The sequence below is a fragment of the Emydura macquarii genome, unplaced genomic scaffold, assembly GCF_026122565.2.
Source record: "Emydura macquarii macquarii isolate MOO-44397 ecotype Brisbane River unplaced genomic scaffold, CSIRO-AGI_Emac_v2 contig_1644, whole genome shotgun sequence".
NCBI classification, from domain to species: domain Eukaryota; kingdom Metazoa; phylum Chordata; order Testudines; family Chelidae; genus Emydura; species Emydura macquarii.
In genome coordinates this window covers 3,534,459-3,547,776 of record NW_027131781.1, presented here as the reverse complement: position 1 = coordinate 3,547,776, position 13,318 = coordinate 3,534,459, and positions in this window count along the sequence as shown.

Below are 13,318 nucleotides of genomic sequence, written 5' to 3'. Positions count from 1 at the left end.
TCCAGACTTGAAGAAGAGCTCTTGGAAGTTTGCAAACTTGTCCATGCCAGCAACAGAAGTTAGTCCAATAAAAGATACTACCTCACCCACCTTGTGTGTCTCAGATTTAGTTATTAAATGGGTATTGTAAAGTTAAAAATGTTTACAAAATTGTTTTTTGGTTGGTAAGATTAGATGAGAAAAAATTGAGAGCATAAGTTTTTAAGGACTGCTGCAATCATCCAGTCTGACCTGTACAATCCAGGCCACCCAGCTTCTCCAGTAGTTTCTGCATCAAGTCCATAACTTATTTCTCCTCAAGCAGGTTCCCTATGTGTTCTCCACTTGGGTGTGCATGAACCTCATGTATCTTCAATCAGAGATTTTTCATCAGCGATGCTCATTCGGTCCTTGCATGTGCTCTAGCCTTCCTCATGTTCCATACCAAGGATATAGGGCTGTGATGGATGGACTGCCCTAAATTCCTTTTCAACCACCTCGCCCTTGGAGCAATTTGTAGTGCTTGCCTGCAGACTACTCACCTTAGATAGTTTTTTAGTGTTAAATTTCTTTATTTTACTTTTATACTTGGTGTAGTGTTTCCTTTAGTTTTTGAGGGTTCTTTTTTCCTTTTGGTTGAGGCTTTGCCTTCCCTGTACCCTCACCTCCATACAGAGGGGCCCTCTCTAGAGAAGCTTGTTTTTTCTTTGGGCATGTCTTAAGTCCCCAGAGTTCAAACGTTGCCTCACTTTCCAGTTAGTGATGGCTACTAGCATTGTATCCACTGCCCTGGGGATATGCCATCCATTTGAAGTGCAAGACCTGAACAAGCTTCAAGAGTCATTCCAGAAAAGGCAGGGAGATAAAATTTAAGTTTCTCATGATGTAGCGCTCACTTTGTCCAGCTTCAGATCCAGGCCCAGAGACTCCCCAGAGTATTGACCTCAGAAAGACCGTATCACCCTGTCAGTTTCTGCAGCTCCATCACCTTCTAGGTCTTTGAGAGACAGACTTTCAAGGGAAATGAGGAAAGTCTCACATTAGATCAACTCAGAGACACCATGTTCCTAAGAGGCCTGCTCTACTGGAGACCTCACACTCTTTAAAGGCTTTTGCATAGGCTTCAAGCAGCCTTGGTAATGAGGTTTCCTCCACAGCCTAAGTGATCCCTATCACCTCACCTCTTACCAGTATTGCCTGCCTCCTCGGTAATGATTAGGTCTGACATACAGCCAAATACTCTTCCTTTGTGTGCTCCTCTCTTTGGAATATGAAGAAGAGAGTTCTTCAGACTTTCTAATCTCAGTGAAGGGTTATGCTGACTGACTGCTGACATTCGATTACTAAGAACCTGGAACATCAAAGGACTCTTCAGGCTTTTACTATCACAACCTGCCAATCATCCTCCCTGGTATGACCAGTATGGACTGCATCCCCTATTCTGATAGGGTCCTTCCCTGGGGCACACTCAACTGCCTACTGACAACAATTTTCTAGGGCACCTCTACTCATGTGGACTGTCCCAGATAGAATACTCCAGTTCCCTGTGTCTGTCCACATCATTCTCCTCCACAGGAGGAGATATCTGAGAAACAAGAAAGGATAGCTGATGAGGAGACAACCCCACAGACTCATACAGCCTCATCCTCCACAGGTGGGGCTTTCATGCCCCCATCAACTCATCTGGACAACTTCAAGCAGTTTCAGGAATTGATGAAAAAAGTGGCAGATACTCTCCAGAAAGATTCCATTAGAAGTAGTGCAAGAGACCAGCATCAATTGCCTGATATTTTACATACACCATCAGCAGCATGGGTGGCCTTGCTTATAAATGAGGCATTCTTAGAACCTGCCAAAATGATCTGGCAGACTCATGCTACTGTCCCCATCCCTGACAACTAAAATAATAGATGAAATATATTATGCCCTGGCTAGGGGGTTCAGAATTTTAAATTTCTTGTCCTGCCTCTAATTGCCTGGTCATGGATACAGTGAATGAATGTAGAAGGCAACACCATTCAAAGGCAACCCCACTTGATAAAGACTATTTAAACCTTTTTGGTCACAAAAGTTATTCATCTGCAATCCTGTAATTCCAGATAGCTAATTATGAAGTGATTCTAGCAAAATACAACCACATCAATTATACAGAATGTAGTTCTATCATTGAGCATTTACCACAGGAGCAATTTCAGGCGGGGCAGCTTTTCGTGAGAACAACTTTCAAGCTTTACTCATACAACTAATGTGGCCGTTTGCTCCATCTCCCTAACCGTAGTTAGGTATAAAGTCTCATAGCTTCAGGACTTCCACATGAAGTCCAAAGCACAGTAGCAGACCTTCCTTTTGTTGGCTTGAAATTGTTTAATGACTCCACTGATAACTGCATTTTCTGAAGGACTCATGGGTGACCATTTGTTGGGCATGTATGCACCTGCAAATAAAGAGAGCTTTACTCTGTGTCAGACAGTACAGAGATCATGTCCATCCCACTTATCCACCTTTCGTTGGGCATCAGCGCCACATAAGAAAAAATACAGGATGCAGAAGGGAGAGCAACTATTCTTGCTACCTTGATGCAGCATTCATCTGTGAGATGCTCATTTTGATGCTGTGGTCAGAGTCCATGAATACTCCCAGGAACCAGATCTGATGCTATACCATGCTGCCCCTTCAGTCTGCCCATTTTTGGGGATTGTCTCTTTCATTTTCACATCACATGGGAGCAGGTTATCTCCGGCAGATGGATTTTGGAGGTTATAACATCAGAGTATTCCAAACTGCCTTCTTACCCTCTTTCCCATTTCTTTTCAGGGGCCCATCTCACGAACCTCTTCTGAATCAAGAAGTTTTATCCCTTTGTATAGGAGTTGTGAAACCCCTTCCCACTAAGTACAGAAGAGAATTTTAATCCAAGGACTTGGTTCCTAAAAAGAAGGGTGAGTGGAGACCAATTCTAGATTTAAGAATGCTGAATATTTTTATCAAGGTACAGAAATACAAAATGGCGAAACTTGCAGTTATTCTATCCCTGGATTTGAGAGACTATTTTGTCAACCTTCAAGATGCATACTTTCATATCGATATGCTATTCTCCCAAGAGATTTGTGGTAGGTCAGGACCATTACCAACATCGAGTCCTTTACTTTAAACTATCTACCACCCTCAGAGCGTTCACAAAAGTTATGGTAGTAAGCACTGCACGGCTTCACCGATGGTGGGGATAATTGTCTTCCTGTATCTCAACGATTGGCTTCTCAAGGGACACTTCTGTGCCAAGTCAGAACTGCTGTAAACATGGTCATGGCTCTATTTAATAGGTTTGGTCTTCAGCTCAACATTGTGAAGTCCTTCCCTCTTATCTGTGCAAAAGGATAGAGTTCAAAGGGCCCACTCTCAGTGATACCACAATGCCAGCTGATAGATTCCTCACTCCTCACATTTAATTGTACAAACTCAATTGGGTCATCATATCATTGCCAGATTTTGTATGCAACTCCTTGGGCATATGGCAGCATATACTTTTGTCACACTACATACTCGTCTACATATGTATGGCTTCCAGACTTGGTTCACAACAGTTTATACCCCCAGCAGAGACAATCTAAAGTTATTCTCTATTCCCTGTTGTGTACTGTTCTCCCTCGACTGGTAGAAGAATCCAGACAAGGTGTGTTCAGGGGTTCCGTTCAACTATCCCCCTCCCACTGTTACAATAGTTTCCAACACTTCCCTCCCTCCTCAGATAGAGAGCTCATCTGCAGGACTATACTATTCAGAACAGCTGCACTGCCCAAGAGTCCATTTTACACATCAATATTCTGGAACTCAGAGCTTTAAGGTACGCCTGCCAGCACTTTCTCCCTGTGTGACGTTGGGCTCTAGGGGAGCCACACTGAGATTGCTCAGTTTAGGATAAACTGTAAAGAATGGGGTAGGCAAAGCCCCAAATATTGGTGGCTGTTTCTAAAAATCAGATTTACCAAGCCAGTAACCAACAGCCTCTAATTACCTTACCGGTTATCCAGAAGCCAAAACTACAGTTCCCTTAAAGCCATCCAGCCCTCTGGCTTCTAGCCAGACAGCCAAGTTAAATATGATGGAGATTACTGAAAATCTTTGCTTATCATATGTAAAAAGTTCTACCAATCCCAAAGGACTGGATACATTACCAACCAGGTCAATAAATATTTCAGATCATATATAAATACATGCTTAAAGCCAATGCTTATTAATTAAACTAATATTTATTCTTTAAAAGATAGAATATTGGTTAAAAGATCATTATACATACAAATGAGAATAAAGTCCATACATCAGTTTCAAAGTGGAGATGATAAACTGTGTTGCACAAGCTATTTATAGTCCAATAGATAATCCATATGTAGAGTATAATTTCTTCCATGAGAAATAACAGGGTGGATCAGGCAAGCTGGGATCTCAGACTTGTGACTCAACCTTCCCTGTCTAGGCTTAAGCAGTCCTAAAATAAACAGGATTGGGTCTGAGACTTCCTTTATAGTCCTTTAGCAGGCTATGACAGTCACTTGACAGCAAACATCACAACAGGTAATCCTTGGATCAAGAAAAGATAATTACTTGTGGTATTTGACGTAAAACCTGCTTTCTAGGCATATACCAGTAATTAGCTATTAAACAGTTAATAGACAGTTTACTTAAACTTCAAAAATAAATACAGACAATGATATTATTACACCCAAGGTTCATCTAAATGTTAATATTCCATTTTGATCTCTGAATCAATAGAACAATAGTAATAGACAGGAAGGCCATTTATCTATCAAGATCTATGTAAACACAGACAAATAGAGACCTAACAATATACACTTGCATTTCAAACACTTGATTCTACCAACATGGCTGGACAGTTACTTACAAGGAATGGCTTTAATTAACATTTCAATACTTTTAAACATGTCCTTAAAGGTTGATTTTGGGTTATTTTAGCTTGCTTGTTCTTAACCCTTTGTGGGCCATTGTCACATCCTGTGATACAAGGTCAATCTATTTGAACAATGACAGACAACAGGGCCAGAATGTGCTACATACATCAGAAAAGGAGATCCAGATCTCCTTTCCTCTCTGCAGAGGCAGTAAAATTATGGAGCTGGTGCATAGTTTACCTACTCAGCCTCCAAAACACCTTAGCCAATGACCTCAGTATACTCTTCACTTAAGATCATGAGTGGGAACCAGACAAATCAGTAGTCAGATATTTCTTTCCTGTGGATTTCCGAAGATAGATCTTTTTGCCACTACCAACAACCAGAAGTGTGTGAAATTCTGCTCAAGAGAAGGCCTGAGCCATCATTCTCTGGGGGAAGCCTTTCTTCTCTGATGGTCAGGGAATCTCCTTTATGCCTTTCTCTCAATACCACTCATTCTTCAGGTCTTAAACAAAATCAGATAGGACACAGCCATAATGGTTGGATGTATCTGGCTGAGACAAGTGTGGTTTCCTTTTTTTCACCTCTTTGTCTGCCTGGCCATCAACCTCCCATGGATGCCCAGTCTTCTCACTCAAGACTTGGGAAATGTTCTTCACCCCAACCTGAACATTCTGCAGATCAGGGCTTCGTACCTGGATGTCCCTCAGGATTAGCTTCTGTTCCTGCTGAATAGTAGGAAAGATTCGACCAGAAAGACCTACCTTCAGGAATGGAAAAGATTTTATCACTGGTATACCAACTTTCACCTATCTCCTGCTGATTGTCTCATCTTGGAGGTTCTAGATTACCTTCTCACTCTGAAGAAAGGAAATCTGAGTTCAATTGAAGTTCACTGAGTGGCCATCACAGAGTTTCATTCTCCATTGGAAGGTTTCTCAATATTTGCTCACCCGGCAATTTCTCAGTTCATCAAAAGATTATCGAGCCTCTTTCTGAATGTCAGACACCCAACCCCCACCTAGGACTTAAACTTAGTCCTCAGGGCTCTGTTGAAGTCTCCATTTGAAACACTAGTTGCTTGCTTCAAAACCTCTCCATGAAAATTGCCTTTTTCTTTAGCTATTACAACTGAAGAGTTTGTGAGCTTGGAGCTTTGATGGCTGATCCTCCTTGCATTGTTTTCTTCAAAGATAAGGTATCCCTTTGACCACACCCATGGTTCTTACCCAAAGTTACCATATAGTTTCACAGAAACCAGTCAATTCATCTCCCGCTTTTCTATCCTAAACTCCACTCCATCTGTCTAGGGAGGATGCTGCTCTTCATACCTTGGATGTTAGGATGGTGCTGGCATATTATTTGGATGGGGTAGAGTTTTTTCAAACCTCTCTGAGACTATTTGTTTGTATTGTGGATAGAGCTAAAGAAATGCCAGTACTGATGCAGAGACTTTCCAGCAAGTTTCTGTCTGTATCATCTCTTGCTATACAGCTGCTAATATACCATGCCCATGTAGGGTTATAGCTCAGTCCATGTTCATTGCTCTGCTGAAGGACATTCCTGTTGTAGAGATTTGCAAGGCTGCTACCTGGACTCCAGTCCACATCTTTTCAAAACACTATTCTGTAACTGATGCTTCTCAGACAGATGCTGCCTTTGGCTCTGCAGTTTTATAGTCAGTCTTACATCGAGTTCCAAAGCTCCCACCTCCTTCAGGGGATACTGCTCAGGAGTCGCCTCAAATGGAGTACCCATAGGGACACTATTCGAAGGAGAGGTTACAATAATGAGTTATGGGTGCTCCACTACCCACCCTCCTTACCCTCTGCTTCGCAGCCTAATCTCTTTGTAGCTTTGAATGGAGAAAGAACTGAGTGTAGTCCATCCATCGCAGTCCTATATATCCTTAGCATGGATCATGAGAATGGCTGAGGGCACATACCTGGACTGAATGAGCATTGGTAATGAAAATCTCCAAATGAATGCACATTGGGCACATACTCATCTCAAGTAGAGCAGCCATAGCAGGACACATCTCAAAGAACTCCAGTTACTGTACAAGATAAGTAACCTCTCCTTTGAACTACAGCATATCTTAAAGTTATCCAGGCTTGGTTATAAAGACTTAAAGTGATGGAGACTATGTGATTTTTAATAATCTAATTTGCTTTGCACCATTTATTTTGCATTTGATTCAGCCTGGGTAAAGGCAATAGATGGGCCAGTTTCATACTTTAGAGTCCTCTGCCCAGTGTTGTTGTGTGTGCGATTCCAGTAGGGCAAGGGGATATTTACATTTTAAAAGAATTATGAATCCATTTTTATTCTATTGTCCTGAACCCTTTTAGAAAGAAAATATTTATTAAACAAAAAGCCAAACTAGGTTTGGTTAAACCAATGTAAATCTTGAGTAACTCATTGACGCCATATAACTGAGGGCAGAATTTGGTTTAATATCTGTAAATAAAGCTTCTTCCATCACATTGAGTAAAATCTATTAATCTGCTGGGCTGTAATTGCTAAATCCTGCTGGGAGAACTGCATTTCCTCAAAACCAAAAGGCAGTAATGAATTGTATTTGACAAAGGTAAACGATTTGAGATTAAACATATATCAAATATCTATTAGAAGTCCAAAATGTGTCAACAAAATAATGGAAAAAAGGAGAACTGTCTGATACTTTTTTTTTTTTTTTTTTGGACTCTCAAAAAGCTTTTGATAAAGTTCTTCAAAAGTTATTGGGTGGTAGACTAAAGTATTGGCTGAGAGACAGAAAAAATAGACAATTTTCAAAATGACAAAAATTTAAGTAGGGGCTATACCAAGATTCCAAACCAAGAACTGATAATATATTATCATTAATCGAGGAAATTTTGTGAAGCAGTAAGGTAACAATTTGATGAAGATGTAAAAGTAAGTTTCTAGAGGAAGACTTCTTATCTCAGTTATTTAATTCTTACTAAAGAAGACTGAGGAACTTCAGAGGGACTTAAAAGCTAGGCATATGAGTAGCAAAATCAATGAAATTCACAAATCCTCTTTAAAGCCCAAGCCCGATCACGTTGAGCTCAATGGACAAAACTCACTTTCTGTGACCATTTGTCTTACTAAAGCTTGGTCACTCAAATTCTTGCAGAAGGCCAAAACATAAGGGGCATGAGCATAGCTGAAGCACAAGGAGCTTTAATAGTTAACCAACATTCAAAATGTGGGCCATATTTAGCAATATCTGCCCAGCTCCATTTATTTTAGAGAAGAACCACAACTTAATTTTCAGCTTTATTGATTAGTTCTTGATCTAGAAAAGCCGGTTTTTTAAAGGAGCAGTATATTTAGCTGAGTTTAGTCCTGCTCTGAGCAGAGGGTTGGACTAGATGACCTCCTGAGGACCCTTCCAACTCTATGATTCTATGATCTTCACCTCTCAAAACAACAACAAACACCACCTACTCTATTTACTATACTATACTATACTATACTAAACATGCTGAACTAGCTATGTTAGCTTTCAAGTTTGACAGTTTAGGTAGTGAAGACAAAAGTGAGGACAGTTCTTGGGCAGGGGACTACAGGAGGAATGTGATTCACAGAACACAGCTTGTGCCATAATTACTTGTGCAGCTGCTGAAGTAACTTTGGCCAGTATTAAATAAAATTTATGCTGTGTCCAATGCTCTTTTGCTTATGGTATAAGCCATAAATATGGGAGCAGAGGTAGTGTAACATTTTGTTCTTCAAATACTATCCATGTGGATCCCATTCATGGTGCATGTGTGGGTTAGAAAATTTTAGTGTCTGTTGGGGCCCCATATGCACCCTGTGTGTCCTCATACCCCCTCTATCTGAGGACATAAAAGTGAGAAGAGTAGGGGTGGTCAAAATGTTCAAATGATATTTTTTTATTTAAAAGATTTTGAAAAATGCCAACTTTTTCACAAAATGCATTTTTTCCAAAATTTGCATTTTTTAAAATAAAATTCCAAAAGAGAAAAAAAAATCATTTTTCCTTTTTTCTCTTCCTTCCTTCCTCTTTTTCAAGGGAGAGAAGGGGATGAAAGGGTGATTTTTAAATTGAACATTTTCAATAAAAAGTTTTGCAAAAAAAAAAAAATCCAATAAGTGAAAAATAATTCTTCTTCGAGTGCTTGCTCATGTCCATTCCACTATAGGTGTATGCACGCCTCCGTGCACGGTTACCCGGAACTTTTTTCCCCTTAGCAGACCCCATAGGGCTGGCTCTGGCACCCCTGGAGCCCTGTGCACATGCCGTGGTATATGAGACACTGCTGGCCCTGCACCCCCTCAGTGCCTTTTTTCCATCCGTGACGGTTGCTGGAACTAGCCTTACTCACAGCAAGTACTATTCCCCTTGTTTAAGAGACTTGTTTGGTATTTTAATTTTAGTTTTATTTAGTTAAGTAGTTAAGTGTAGTTAGAGATAAGGCTATCCCTGTGGGGATTTCGCACGGCCGTGCCATGTCCCAGTTGCCGGGCTTCAAGCATATACAGGCAGGGGGGAGCGCGCTCCTCAGCCCTCTGCGAGGAAGCTATTCGTCTATGGGACCTTGCTGTGAGGCACGATTTCCACCTGATGGCCTCTCACCTCCCGGGAGTGAGGAATGACGAGGCTGATCACCTCAGCAGGTGGTTTCTACCCCGCCACGACTGTTCGCTACACCCCGAGGTGCCGGATATGATCTTCCAGAAGTGGGGAGTTCCCCAACTGGACCTGTTCACATCAGCCCATAACACGAAGTGTCTGAGGTTCTGCTCACTCCGGGGTCGTGAGATCGGATCAATTTCCAACACGTTTCTCGTTGACTGGACGGAGACCCTCATGTACGCATTCCCACCCATTCCGCTCCTGCTCAAGGTTCTGATGAAAATAAAGAGGGACAGAGCGGATGTTATACTCATCGCTCCAGCCTCGCTGTGACTGCACTGGCTCAGCATGCTGCTGGACCTTTCAATCGCCCCACCCCTGGAGCTCCCAAAGCAGCACAACCTTTATTCCCAGGACCATGGTTGCCTGTTGCACCCAGACCTGGACTCCCTGTACCTCACGGCCTGGAGGCTCTGTGGCTGGGGGAGAGAGCCTGCTTGGTGCAGGTCCAACAAGTCCTGCTTGGCAGCAGGAAGCCTTCTACACAGATCATGTATTGGGCTAAGTGGAGACGGTTTACCTGTTAGGCGGAGTCCCAGGGTATTCTGCCCAGCCTTTCGCCTATACAGGTGATCCTGGAGTACCTGCTCCAGCTAATGCTCCAGAGTCTGGCACTGGCCTCGATGAAGGTTCACCTGGCGGCCATTTTGGCCTTCCATCAGCCGCTAGAGAGGAGATTGCTGTTCTCCTGTGCTGTGCTCCCATGTTGGTCAGGTTCCTCAAGGGGGTGGAAAGGCTTTATCCACAGGTCCGTGACCCAGTGCCTCCCTGGGATCTCAACCTAGTCCTCTCGAGACTCGCGGGGCCCCCCCTTTGAACTCATGGCTTCATGCCCTCTGCTCATCTTTTCCTTCCTTCCTTCCTAGTGGTCATTACCTCAGCCAGGAGGGTCTCTGAGATTAGGGTCTTGACCTCAGAGCTCCCTTATACAGTATTCTATAAGGATAAGGTGTAGTTGAGGCCGCATCTGGCCTCGCTGCCCAAGGTGGTTTCCCAATTTCATTGTAATCAAGACATTTTTTTCCCTGTGTTTTTTCCCAAACCGCACAGTTCGGAGGAGATGGCATTCGCTGAACGTGAGACGAGCCCTGGCTTTCTACATCGAGCATACAAAGCCATTCCAGAAATCGACGTAGCTCTTTGTCACAGTGGCTGACCGGATAAAAGGCTCACCTGTCTCCACCCAGCGCATTTCCTCGTGGATTACATCGTGCATCAAGTTCTGCTATGAGCAGGCGAGGGTGCCACTTCCGGGAATCATCACAGCGCACTCAACCAGAGCTCAAGCCTTGTCTACAACCTTCCTGGAGAGAGTGCCCCTGTAGGAAATCTGCAAAGCCACCACCTGGTTGTCGGTGCATCCCTTCACATCCCACTATGCCATCGTCCAGCAGGAGTGAGAGGATGCGGGATTCGGCAGAGCAGTGCTGAGGGCAGCTCACCGGTAACTCCAACCCACCTCCAAAGGTATTGCTTGTTAATCACCTATAGTGGAATGGACATGAGCAAGCACTCGAAGAAGAAAAGGTTACTTACCAGTAACTGATGTTCTTCGAGATGTGTTGTTCATATCCATTCCACAACCCACCCTCCATCCCTGCTGCCAGAGTTAGTGGAAAGAAGGGACTGAGGAGGCACAGGGCTGGCAGTGCCTCATATACCGCGGCATGTGCGTATGGCTTCATGGGTGCCGGAGCCGGCCCTACGGGATCTGCTAAGGGGAAAAAAGTTCCGGGTAACCATGCACGGAGGTGTGCACACACCTATAGTGGAATGGACATGAGCAACACATCTCAAAGAACATCAGTTACTGGTAACTAACCTTGTTTTTTCCCTTTAGACGTGACCAAACCAGAACCCCAAATTGAATATTGGATGTTATTTTAAATATTCAAAAACAATTTGTCACATGCTAAGCCTAAAGAAAATATAACCAAAAGAGAATGACATCAACAAGCTAGTCTGACCCTCCATATGTATTTCCTAACATAAATGTAGTACTTTACTGGGTTTTTTTTCCCCACTAAAGATCCTTTATACCCATTTCAGTTTAAATTTACATTAGTGAAAGCCTAACTACTTTTTCTTCAAAGAAATGCTATGACAAAATGTAGGAAACTAACCAAGTCAAATCCCTTTTACAGACCATTCACACCATGCCTTCACCTGTGCAGCATGCATATAAGATGCCAGCATAGCACAATCACAAGCTGAAATTCATTGCTTATTTAGCTACAAATTGGGCTTAGTTAGGCATGCAAAACACATTGCTGGACATGGAATATTGACACAAAGTTTTGATAATTTAGCCCTTTGTGTTTATAGTGTCAGTTGCAGGATCAGACTTTTTAGACAACAGCTGTTCAGAATATAGGCATTCAACTTCATTACACATTCTGAGTGAAACTTAATACGCAAACTTTTATATTGCAGTGTCTGCTTGGAAATAAGCTAGGGAAATGTTCAGAGGCTCAAAAGTATTCTTGCTTCTTTTCTGCCGCATTGCTCTGACTTTGGACATTGTCAGAGGTTATGACTTCCTGTGTATATTTAAAAGCCAAAGAGTAAAAAAGGAATTGAATGAAACACATTCCCCATCCATTTTCCTGTTTTTACAGAAATATTTCAAATGTTTTTCTCCCAGTATTTATTATACGTATTTGGCTTCTTTACACCTTAATTATGGGATTAAAGGTCTAAAACTAAAAGAATGGAAATATATAAGGAATTTATGAGGTTTTAAAAGTTCTTTTGGTAGTTTGTTTAATTCTAGAAATCATGCAAAGTTAGGGGAAATAACTAAAGCTGCAATTTCAAACACAACTTCTGAAATTGCCCACAGAAATGTTGCATACATACTCATTTATATTTACTGTAAGGTATTTGCACTTGCAAATCAGGTAAATGCATGTCTAACTGGTTAATTTCTGTGAAAATGGATGTGCGAAAAAATTCTGGGGACATTTTTGGGAGACCTGTGTAAATGGACTGCTCTAATTGCACCAAAAATATTGTGTTTACATAGGGAAATGGATGTTTGTATGAGAAAATAAATAGATTTACAGGATCAGATTTTCAAAATATAAGCAACCTACAGCAGCATGCAGAAATATGTGAAACTACAAGCCAAATTTATATTCAGTTACCATAGTTATGCACACAAATGGGGTATTTGTTTGTGCAAATGATCTTTAATTGTCTTAATGTGTGTTTGCATGTGCATATATCTGATTTGTGCACATGATCATGGAAACTGAATGTAAAAATTGTGTCAAACTATATCGGCATTTTTATTAGTTGCCCCTTTTGAATTTTCAAAAATCAATCTCATATTGTCTGCTTTGTATGTACAAAGAGCAGCTGAGATGTATTAATACAGGTTGTTCAAATGAGAAACAGATGCATCTGCAAATTTTCAAAGCACTTCAGTGGAACCTACTGAAAATGAAGGTCCTAATACATGAACAGCTTTGAAACATATCAACTGTTCTGATTGCAGAAAATGAACCAACAGTGGTGGCTTTTTAAAGATATGGTTTGTGCTGCTGAATTTCACTGTCACAGACATATCTGGCAAATTTGATTACTGTGAAGATTCAAAACATACATGAAGCATCATTAACCAATATCACCTTTTTAACAATTTCCTTGAAAAATATTATTTAGAATGGTAACTGACAGTATTATGGCTGTGATATTCCACATATCACTAGCAAGTTATTTTGCCTGATATATGTGTTTCAGACATACAACTTTGTGACAAAGG